This window comes from Microtus pennsylvanicus, chromosome 1 (genome assembly GCF_037038515.1).
Source record: "Microtus pennsylvanicus isolate mMicPen1 chromosome 1, mMicPen1.hap1, whole genome shotgun sequence".
Classification (NCBI taxonomy): Eukaryota; Metazoa; Chordata; class Mammalia; order Rodentia; family Cricetidae; genus Microtus; species Microtus pennsylvanicus.
In genome coordinates, this window is record NC_134579.1 from 87,134,575 (window position 1) to 87,145,822 (window position 11,248).

An 11,248-nucleotide genomic window follows, 5' to 3' on the forward strand; every position below is an offset into this window, starting at 1 on the left:
TGTTTCTCAGAACAGTTGCTGGCTTTCAGTGTCTCTCCAGTTTGATAATACTGCATCCTCGAATTTCAGTACCACAGAAACAGCTGGACTTTGAGAGTGGGAGACATCAGGGGAGCTGATATTTGAGCCTCAGTTTCCCCACCATTAAAGTAACACCTGTTTGGTAGGTTTGGTGTAGAGCTTGCTTTTAAAGAAAGCCATCTCTTCCCAAGAATAGCAGGCAGGTCACAAAGCTGCATGTGCTGGACCAGGACATTCCCTCTAAATTTGAGGAAAGCAGCGTGCACAAAGGCCAGAGGACATCGCAGGAAGGAGTCCAGGCTAGTGTCAAAAGGAAGACAGCAATGAAAACCTGGAGAATGTGCTTGGTGTTGGCAAAGGACGTGACAGTTCCGTGAGATGTGACTGTAGGTTGCGTCCCCAGCTTAGAGCCTGGTGTGTTTCTTAAACTGGATCTATATTGTATTTTAACATAGACCTAGCTGGGTGTGGTGCCTTGTTTGCCTCTAATCCCAGCACTGGGAAGGCAGATCTCTGTGAACACCACACCAGCATGGGCTACATAGTTTCAGTCCAGCCAAGGGTCACATGGTACACCCTATCTCAAAAATATAAATAGATACATACATACAAATATTTTAAAAAATAGACCCAGAGTTGGGATACACTATTGTGTCCATGCCAATCTAAGTGACCCGCACTGCCAACCAGGACCATGGTGACATCTGAACCTGGACTGCTGCCAAGAACCATGTTTAGGTCCATGGTTCAAGCTGAGGTCTGTATTGATGTTCATGGCCCATAGTGCCACTCAGGGCCACATGGACGTCAGGGGCATCAGCCTCCACCTAGAATCAGGTTTGTGTCCAAGGGTTGAGTCTCTGCCAGGGCCATGTAGATCTGAGTATCCCACACTTCCACCCAGGGCCATGGTGTTGCCTGGGCCTGGACCACTGCTAGGGGCCATCACTGGGTTCATAGCCTTGCAGAGTCTGTGATCTGTGCTGATGTCTGTTTCCTGTTACCACCGAAAGCAGTGAGGATAGGGCTGCACAGAGTTGGCCCTGCCCTCCACCAACCATGCCGCTCTGGAGAGCAGGCCCTGCACCTCCCCAGGGCAACACAGTGGGTTGCAGGTTGAGCTGGCCCTGAATATGGTACAGTAGGAGAGTTAGCCCCACAGTCTGTCACGTGGTGGCATGGGCAAGAGAGAGGTATCCTCTTGTCCCTTGCCCCTTATCACCTACTGCAGGTGGAAAAGCTGGTTCCAAGGTCACAAGTGAGAGAGCTGATCCTGCCCTTCAAAGGCTACAGCACTCTGGAGAGTGGGCCCTGCACCTGGCTCAAGTAACATAGGAGAGCTGACCCTGTGAGCAGAGGCCCAGTGCACATGGAAGATCTGGCCCCACCCTTTGCCTACCATATGGTGGCATGCAGTGTGACAATGGTCTTGTACCCTGTAAAGATTAGTCAGTTGGCTGGGCGATGATGGCGCACGCCTTTAATCCCAGCACTTGGGAGGCAGAGGCAGGCGGATCTCTGTGAGTTTGAGACCAGCCTGGTCTACAAGAGCTAGTTCCAGGACAGGCTCTAAAGCCACAGAGAAACCCTGTCTCGGAAAAAAAAAAAAAAAAAAAAAGATTAGTCAGTTGAATTGGTTTAATAAAATGCTGATTGGACAGTAGCTAGGCAGGAAGTATAGGCAGGGCGACCAGAACAGGAGAATTCTGGGAAGAGGAAGGTCTCAGTCTGCAGTCATCACCCAGACCAAGAAGAGGTAAGGTAAGGAAATCTGGCAGGCTGACCAACCCAGCTACTACCCAGGCCCAAAATCAGGACTTTGGGGTAGCTCACCCCAATACCTTATCTGTAAACTGCTGGTGTCTGTGAGGGGGTTGATCCTGCAAATCAAAAGCTACAGGATCTCCGTAACACAAGGCAACAATAGGATATCCAAGAGGAGTCTCAGAGAGGGCCCAGGGCCAAGGATGTAGCAGAAGCCAGAGGCCTTGAATAAGCTCAATAACTCAGTGCAATGAACACTTGTAAGTAAAGATGTATGGACTAGAAGGTATACTGTGGGACTCCCTGGGCACGCTACAGCTTCTATGCCGAGGTTTTTCTTATTTTGTTTGTTTGGTTGTTGGTTGTTTTTTGGTTTTTTTTGGGGGAGGGGGTTGACTTTTAAATTTTGTTTTTGAAGGGAGGATGAAGGGCAGAGGGTGGAAGCGAGGGGATGGGGAGAGGAGTAGGATCGGGATGCATGATGTAAAATCCACAAAGAATCAATAAAAAGTTTTTTAAAAATGAAAAAAACAGGTGAGATAAATCAGTGACATCGTTATCTGATGACTCAGAATCTTGCGGTATCCACCAGAGACGATTTCTCAGACACAGGTTCAAGCCAATAGGAAGTCTTCATTAGCTGACTAGCACCTGCTGCTGGGTGTTCAGAATCCCAGCGTAGCCCCAACTTTTCTCAGGGTGAGCCTGTAAGCGCAAAACCACATCCTGGGTTGACATACTTAGCTAACAAGAACAGTTAGCCAGAAGTAGAACTACAGAAGCCAGAAAAGCAAGGCTAGTACATTTAGAGACTTTTCCAGAACTGTGGGCTTTGACAGGTTAGGTCTTTGTTTTCATTTGGCAGGTGGTGCTGAATGTGAATTTCCATCATTCACATTCAGCATCAGGTGTACTAAGGTCTGTGGCTTAATTCTATCTGGAAGATTTTGTGTACACACACACACACACACACGGGATGCTCATCCCTTCGCTTTCTCCTCTCCCCTCCTTTCCCCTCTTCCATTTTTCAGATAATGTTGCCCAGGTTGACCTTGGACTTCTAGGCTAACACAATCCTCTCTGCCCCACCTCAGTCTAAAGTCCATAAAACTGTAAGTTCAGAGCTGACCAGGCCTGCCTTTTGTATTCAACTTGGTGACTGTCTCGTGTCCCTCTTGCCAGCCCCTTCCTTCATGCCCTACCCTACCCCCAGTTTTTGGGTTCCCTTCCTCCTCTGCCTGTCTGTTCTCCCCCAGCTTTCGTGAACACTTCCGTTTTCCTCCTTTGCACTCATTCTCATCTCTACACGTTTTCCTTCTGTCAGCACTTTGATTCTCAGCTATGTCTAGAGCTTTGATTTTTTTTTTAACTTTACATGCTGGTTCTTTGATTGCAGTTGACTATAGTTTAAAGAAATGGCATGGGCAGAGGGGGAAGGGCAGCTGATGTGAAGGCTCCCTGGCCAAGGCACACCCTGCAACCTCTGCTGGTGCAGCCCGGAACCCCTCCACCTGGCTGGAGGAATGTAGCAAGTGTTCCCACCTGGGCTGGTCCTCAGGCTTCTGGTTGTCCTTCACACACAGGGTTAGCTCTGAAACCTTCATTTCTGCTAGAAAGCCCCTTCTCCCTTTCTGACATCTCTCCTGATGTTCTACACTTCTGTCTTCTCAGCACTCCCCTGGACTCCTGGAACGTGTTCTGTTTGTTCATTTCTCATTCTGCTGGTCAGGAGGAAGGGGGTGTGGCGGAGCCTGCAGATGCACATGGTTCACACAGTTATTTAGTCACTTGCCTTTTTCATTATTTTTATTGGAATATATTAATTTCACAAAACAGTAGGTTTTGTTGTGAGATTTCCATACAAAGCACTACAGATAATGTACTTGAATCACATTCAGCACTCAATCCCATTCCTCAGAAATCTCTCCTTTTTATGTCTTGTGGAGAGCCAAGGAGGTCCTGAGTGGATGTGTGAGGAGAGGATGGAGTCCTGAGTGGATGTGTGAGGAGAGGATGGAGTCCTGAGTGGATGAGGAGAGGATGGAGTCCTGAGTGGATGTGTGAGGAGAGGATGGAGTCCTGAGTGGATGTGTGAGGAGAGGATAGAGTCCTGAGTGGATGTGTGAGGAGAGGATGGAGTCCTGAGTGGATGAGGAGAGGATGGAGTCCTGAGTGGATGAGGAGAGGATGGAGTCCTGAGTGGATGAGGAGAGGATGGAGTCCTGAGTGGATGAGGAGAGGGTGGAGTCCTGAGTGGATGAGGAGAGGATGGAGTCCTGGGTGGATGAGGAGAGGATGGAGTCCTGAGTGGATGTGTGAGGAGAGAATGGTAATCTAAATGAATGTGTATTGTTGACAAGGACCAATGCCTCAGACTCATGGAAATTGGCAAAGTCATCTTCTGGTGTGGATATTGATAGTGTGTGCAAAAAGATGAGTAACTGTAGCTTCCTGCTGCCAGATGACTACTACCTGACTACAGACACCTCACACCAAGGTTAGCTCACCCCTGCCCCTGTGCTCTACATAATAAACTTGCTCAGGCTCCTGGTTTATTGCAAGAAGAGGACTGCTTGTTTGTCCTGGCCACCCAGAGCTGAAATAATCATACAAAAACTATATTAATTAAAACACTGCTTGACCCATTAGCTCTAACTTCTTTTTTTATTATTTATTTATTTATTATTTATACAATATTCTGTCTGTGTATATGCCTGCAGGCCAGAAGAGGGCACCAGACCTCATTACAGATGGTTGTGAGCCACCATGTGGTTGCTGGGAATTGAACTCAGGACCTTTGGAAGAGCAGGCAATGCTCTTAACCTCTGAGCCATCTCTCTAGCCCCCTAGCTCTAACTTCTTATTGGCTAACTCTTACATCTTAGTTTAACCCATTTCTATTAATCTGTGTATCACCACATGGTAGTGGCTTATCAGCTAAGTTTCAGCAGCATGTCTTACTCTGGCAGCAGATCCATGGCATCTCTCTGGCTCTGCCTTCTTCCTCCCAGAATTCAGTTTCCCTGCCTACCTAAGTTCTGCCCTATCAACGGCCAGGGCAGTTTCTTTATTCATTAACCAATGAAATCAACACATAGACAGAAGGACCTCCCACACCACTGTGTTGTTGCACTATATAGTTAGTATACTCCATCAGAATGAACCCAACCCACCTGGTCCCAGCTTTTCTCTCTGTGTGTCTGTCTTCCAGCGTCAAGTCTGTAGACATACGGTTTTGACCTCAAGAGCCTGCATGTAAGAGAAGACATTAATATTTGTCTTTCTGAGTTTGGCATCTTTCACCTAATGCAACGACTTCCAGCAGCATCCATTTTCCCACAATTTCATTGTTCAAGATGGCAGGATAAAATTCTATTGTACATATACCCTATATCCTCTTTACCCACCCAGGTGTATAGGCTGGTTCCATATCTTGGCTCTGAACATGGATGTGCAACATCTCTGTGGTATGTTGGCTTAGAATCCTTTGTGGGGATACCCAGGAGCAGTCTGGCTGGCTCCTATGGAACTTCTACTTTGAGTTACCTCCATACCAATTTCCACAGTGGCCTCGTTTGGCTGTTTGTCATTCCCTGGTAACCTTGTACTTGCCCTTCTCAGTGCTAACCGTCCAAGGGGGTGCCCGCCAGGTGTCAAGTTGTGGAAGAGATCCTAGGAATCTGAGGACAGGCGACAAGGTCTCTCCCTGTGGAAGGTGGACTTCCGCAGGCTCGTTGGCACTGCAATGCCCTCAGCTCTGTTCCTTACTTTCCTCTCACACATTTCTTCTCCTCTAAGACCTCTCGTGACAAATGTAGTACACATGACATGTCCAAAGAAATATTCTCAAAGTCATTTTCTGATGTGGCCCTTCTCTAGCCAAGAAACGAGCCGCAGCTTCCTCCTTCTGACACACCAGTGGGTCCCTGAGCGTGGCTCCTTCTCGTAACCATACACGTCAGCGCTGAATGCTTCAGTTTTCCTGCCGCCTGCGCAGAAAGAGGGTCCCCTCTCAGGTGGCCCCAGGTGAGATTTCCATTCACAGCTGAGTGTGTGGGAAGTGTAACTAAGCAAGAAGCATTCATTTTGCTGCACAGCTAGGTCAGTGGTTCTGGCTGGAAAGTGGCAACTTCCTCCTTAGCAGGTGACTTCTCAGGGTGGTGCCTGGTGCTGGTTACAGGGTCTGTCCAGGATCTATAGTTTTTGTTTTGTTTCATTTCCTTGCAGTGAAGCAATTCAAGACAGTGCATGCTAGGCAAGTAGTATGCTTCTTTCTTCTTCTTTTGTTTGTGTTTCTTTGTTTTTCTTTAGAGACAGGGTTTCTCTGTGTAGCCCTGGCTGTGCTGGAACTCATCCTTTAGAACGGACAGGCCTCGAACTAAGGGCTTCACGTGCCCATGCTGCTTCCTGAGTGCTGGGATTAAAGGCGTGTGACCCCACTTAAGTCATGCGTCCTTTTTATTGCTGGTGCATATTAGTTTAAGCAAGTTGGTGTGGGAGGTCCTGTCTATGTGTTGCTTTTATTGGTTAATGAATAAAGAACTGGCTTGGTCTTTAGCATGGGAGGAGGAGGGTGGAGTCAGGGAGACACTATGGAGCCTCTGCTGGAGATAGACGTGCTGAAACTTTGCTGGTAGGCCATGACCTCATGGTGATGTAGAGATTAATAGAAATACGTTAAATTGAGATGTAAAAGTTAGCCAATAAGAAGCTAGAGCTATCCTCGTTTGTATAGTGGTGAGAAAAACAAAAACAAAAACCAAACAAACAAAAAAAAAAAAAGAAGCTAGAGCTAATGGGCCAGGCAGTGATTTAATTAATACAGTTTCTGTGTGATTATTTCAGGTCTAAGGTAGACGGGTGGCCGGGACAAACTAGCAGTTCTCCCTTTCAACAGCAAATGTCAACCTTAACTGCACTCTGTGGTAGAGTGTTATTTTAACTAGGCAAAGATATGTTACCTCTGCTTATGCTGCAGAATATTACTTACTGTGTAAAGGTGTGTTACTTTTGTTTATACTGCATTTGTTTCACCTTACCTGCCTAAGGTACCTGATTTGTCTATGAAAGAGCTGAACAGCCGATAGCAAGGTAGAGAAAGAATAGGAGGGGCTGGTGGGCAAAGAGAATAAATATGGGGAGCAATCTGGGTTCAGAGGAGAAGAGGGAACATGAGAACAAAGATCTGTTGCCTTGAGATGCTGGAGGCAAGAAGTCTGCAGGTTTTGTGCCTTCTGAGAACAACAAAGGAAGCTTGGCTTGGGACTTCCCTCCAGTTCCCGGTTGCTGACAGGCAGTCTCTGACAGACACACAATGCTAATCTGCCATCACGTTCCCATGGCATCTCCCTGTCTGTCTGTCTGTCTGTTTGGGATCCACAGTAACCTCCTTGTAACTAAGGTAAATGCAATGAGTGACCCTGTTTTCAAGCGTGGTCTGTTGGAGGTACTGGGGGTTAAGACATGGACACATCAGCCTGGGGCACAGGGACCAGCTTCAGTCCCTAATGCCTGCTGTACCAGTTACTTTCTGTTGCTGTAATAAGACACCGTGACCAGGAGTAATTTAGGGGTAGAAATGTTTATTTTGGTTTAAATTCCAGAGGGCCAAGAGTCCATTACGGCAGCAGCATGGCGGGAGCAGGAAACTAAGAGATCACAGCTCCAGCGGGGAGCAGAGTGTGAGCTGGGAGAGGGGAGAGCTAGCTCTCAAAGCCCACCCCCACCGTGATGCCCCTTCCCCAGCAAAGCTGCACCTCCTAAAGGTCCCTTAACTTCCCCAAAAGCCTCCACTCACCCGGGACCTGAGCCTGTGGGGAGATTTCTCACTTGGGTCCCAGGACCTGAGCCTGTGGGGACATTTTTTACTCGGGCCCCAACACCCACTCTGCATCAGGCCCTTGCTAGGTGCTGAGAGCTAGCGGGAGGAGGGGGTCAGCCGTCCATACGCTACTCCAGAGGAGTGGCCTGCGTCTGTGGGACAGCAGACACGTGAGTGAGGTTTTACAGGAACACAAGGAGTGACTCTCAGGGAAATGGCATTTACAGGCTGGGTAAATATCCCCCTTTACCCTGTGTCTAAGGGAGACTCTTTCAGGGCTGTGTTTAAAGTCAGGTGCCTGAGGTATAAGATTACGCGGTTAGAGAGAAAGAGGAAGCCTTACACACTGTTGGGAGAGTATGTACTGATGCAGACTCCATAGAAATTAGTATGGGGGTTTTTCAAAAGGGCTAAAAATAGAACCACCATATGACCCAGCTATACCACTCCTGGGCATTTGTCTGAAGCGTTCCATGCCAACATGCTACAGATTCACTTAACACTTCCATGTGTATTGCTGCTCTATTCGCAATGGCTACGAAATGGAACCAGTCTAGATGCCCATCAGCGACAAATGGAAAACAAACCCTGGGGATTTACTCACATGTAAAGAGGAATAAAATCATAATATTTACAGAAAAATGGAAGGAGCAGCAGATCATCAAGTTAAGTGAAATAAAGTAGACTAAGAAAGACAATAGCATATTTTCTCACATGTGCAAAATCTGTCCACTGACCCATCCATCCTCCCATCCATCCATCCATCCATCCACCCATCCATCCATCCTCCCATCCATCCATCCACCCATCCATCCATCCACCCATCCATCCTCCCACCCATCCATCCATCCTCCCATCCATCCATCTATCCATCCATCCACCCATCCATCCATCCTCCCATCCATCCATCCACCCATCCATCCACCCATCCATCCATCCACCCATCCATTCATCCTCCCATCCATCCATCCATCCATCCATCCACCCATCCATTCATCCTCCCATCCATCCATCCATCCACCCTCCTACTCACCCATCCATCCACCCATCCATTCATCCACCCTCCCACCCACCCATCCATTCCCCCACCCACCCACCCATCCATCCATCCACCCATCCATTCATCCACCCTCCCACCCATCCATCCATCCATTCATCCACCCTCCCACCCATCCATCCATTCATCCACCCTCCCATCCATCCACCCATCCTCCCATCCATCCATACATACATACATCCATACATCCATCCTCCCATCCATTCACCCATACATCAATCCTCCCATTCATTCACCCTCCCACCCATCCTCCCATCCATCCATCTATCCATCCATCCATCCACCCTCCCACCCACCCACCCATCCACTCACCTGCCCATTCATTCATCCACCCACCCACCCATCCACCCACATAGGACATGAAAGTAGAGCAGAGCTTCTGTGAAAGGTGGAAGGAGCAAGAAAAGCTACTGGACTATATTGTGTTCTGAAAATATCAGGGGGAATAATTGGGGATAGGATGGGGCCAGCAAGCCAGCAGAGAGGAGTGGGGAGAGCAGAAGAGATACACACACACACACACACACGTATGTATATATATACATATATATAATAACACAGAGATTTATTAATTATGAGAGCTCAACCTTAGCTTGGGCTTGTTCCTAACTAGTTCTTATAACTTAAATTAACCTGTATTTTTTTTAATCTACTTTCTGACACGGGGTGCGTTACCTCATCCCCGTACTGTCCGTCTTCCTTCCTCCATGTCTGACTGGCAACTCCTCCTTTCTTCGTCTCAGAGTTCTCCATCAGCCAGAAATCCCACCTATGCCTCCTGCCTATTGACTGTTGAGCTTTTTATTACACCAATCACAGCAATATGTATTATCTTCACACAACACTTGGCTGGTCTCTGTTTCTTTAGGCTTGGCTTTAATTCCTGAACCCTACAAGGCCTGGTCATCATTAGCATTTTATTGTGACCCAGGATGAGTCCAGATTGTTTTGAGTTAAAATAAATCCCAAGGCTAGAAAGGCTGGCATAATTCATTTTAGGCTTTGAAAACTATACTAGCCAAAGCAGCCCCTCCAATTTGCCATTGCTATTGCGAGGTTTGATTCTGGCTGTTTTACAATGTTTGGGGAGCAAACAGCCTCTATAAACTGTTTCCAAAGGATTTTTGCTTTAAATATCTCCACAAATGATTACAGTTGTTATCTGTATATTTTACCCATTCAACTTAGCAGCAAGTAGCTTTTATTTGAAACCATAAACAAAAGCAAACTCAGTGCACTGATGGGCCGCATGCACAGCGTGACAAGCCTGAATCTGAACTTGTATTTAAAATTCAGTTTGAGACACACAGCATCCAAAACACCTTGATGCAAGCTGACACACAGCAGTAAGTCCCTATTACCTTGTACTTAGAATATACAACTTTAAAAATAGTCGTGATTTAAAGGTAATTCTTTCAAATATTTATGATACCCTTAAAAAAAATCTGAGGTTGCTGGTCAGTGGTGGCCCATGCCTCTTTAATCCCAGCACTCGGGAGGCAGAAGCAGGAAGACCTCAGTTCAAGGCCAGCCTGGTCTACAGAATGAGTTCCAGGACAGCCAGGGTTACACAGAAAAACCCTGTACTGGAAAAAAAAAAAATCTGAGGTTGGCAGTTCTGAGCACAAAAAGCCAGGGAGGTTTTTTTCAGCCAGACTGCTGCCCCTCCTCCAAAACCCACTGGCTTTTTGTAGGTGTAGAATCCATCAGAAAGCTGCGACTGATGACGGCTGAGAAGGCTCCCTGGCCATTGGGCAGCAGCAGCAATAGCACTGGCTTTGACAGTAGTAAGAGGAGCTCTGTCTAATTTACAAATGAGATTTCCGCAACTGAAAATGCGTCCTTTGTCTTTACCAGAATGAGAACTTTGGAAAAACCCTTCTGCTCTTGCGTTTAGCCAGGAGCAAGCTCGGAAGGGAAGTTCCCAGATCGGTGCCCTGCTCAACATTTCGAAGCACCGTTCAGTTTGTGCAACCCCGATTTTGGTTCCTAAATCCAGCCCAGCTCTCTCACAACCCCAGACCGCTTTGATCCCCTTCCTTCAGGAAGTTCAGAGCTGCTGAATGTGAAAGCACTGTTTCTGTCACAAGAGAGGAAGGCGAAGAGGAAAGGACTTTGGTCACAGCCTTGTGACCTTCATGAGACTCGGCTCTTGGTTCCCACACCCACTAGTGAGGACTAGAGAAAGCACTGGACCGGTCCACTAGAGTAATGGCCATCTGCCCTGCGAGGACTCCTTCCCTTCCCCCTTGTTAATAACTACTGACTGCAGTTTGCATCAGAGTCCCCCACCCAGTCGGGAGGAGAGGCAGTTAAGGCGGTTGGGATGTCCTTCAGTGTGAAGTGCTTACCTAGCTGGTGTGAAGCTTATGTGTGAAACTTTGGTTTGGTCCCGGCAGCACACACTCACACACATATCCTGGAAGAGTGGAGGGGAGGGGCTGCAGACACTTTGATGATCACACCTGGACCAATACGAAGCATCCTCTAACAGACATCATGCCCCTGTGTCAGAGCACCCAGGCCCAGGTGGCCATCTAGTGACCAAGACAGGACAACAAGGTTACCATGTTGTCAACTTCACC